The sequence below is a fragment of the Alligator sinensis genome, unplaced genomic scaffold, assembly GCF_000455745.1.
Source record: "Alligator sinensis unplaced genomic scaffold, ASM45574v1 scaffold549_1, whole genome shotgun sequence".
In the NCBI taxonomy this organism is placed as follows: Eukaryota; Metazoa; Chordata; order Crocodylia; family Alligatoridae; genus Alligator; species Alligator sinensis.
In genome coordinates this window covers 150,182-150,587 of record NW_005842807.1, presented here as the reverse complement: position 1 = coordinate 150,587, position 406 = coordinate 150,182, and the positions used below count along the sequence as shown (strand labels likewise).

Genomic DNA, 406 nt, shown 5'->3' with positions numbered 1-406 from the left:
GGCAGCGCTGAGGGAGAGCCTCCCGTTCCGCAGGAAATGTCTGCGCAACTTGGCGGAGAGCGCGGCCCGTGGTGCGAGGATCTGTGCCCGCTGCCAGGAGCTGGTGGAAACTGACGTCCCGACCCGCTTCTTTTTCAACCTGGAGCGGCAGAGGGCAGCGAGCAGTCTTGGATCATCTCAAGACTCCTGAGGGCCGGGTCATTACAGAGCCGGGCGAAATACGCGAGCGTGCTGTCGCCTTCTATTGCGACCTGTTCACGGCTGAGCCGTCGTGCCCCGAGGCCACGCGGGAACTCCACGAGGGCCTACCGCGTCTCGATGCCCTGGAGGCCAGTGAGCTTGAGTGGAACTTGTCCCTGAAAGAGCTGGCGGGCGCCACGGCCCGCCTCGCCCCCGGCCAAGGCCC

General features: G+C 66.0%; 1 long non-coding RNA gene across 1 annotated transcript in view; it reads left to right on the top strand.

Annotated features, from left to right (window-relative positions):
* LOC112547918 overlaps positions 1–406 on the top strand; it is a 139,391-nt gene that overhangs the window by 129,312 nt on the left and 9,673 nt on the right. The gene's annotated exons all lie outside the window — the stretch shown is intronic.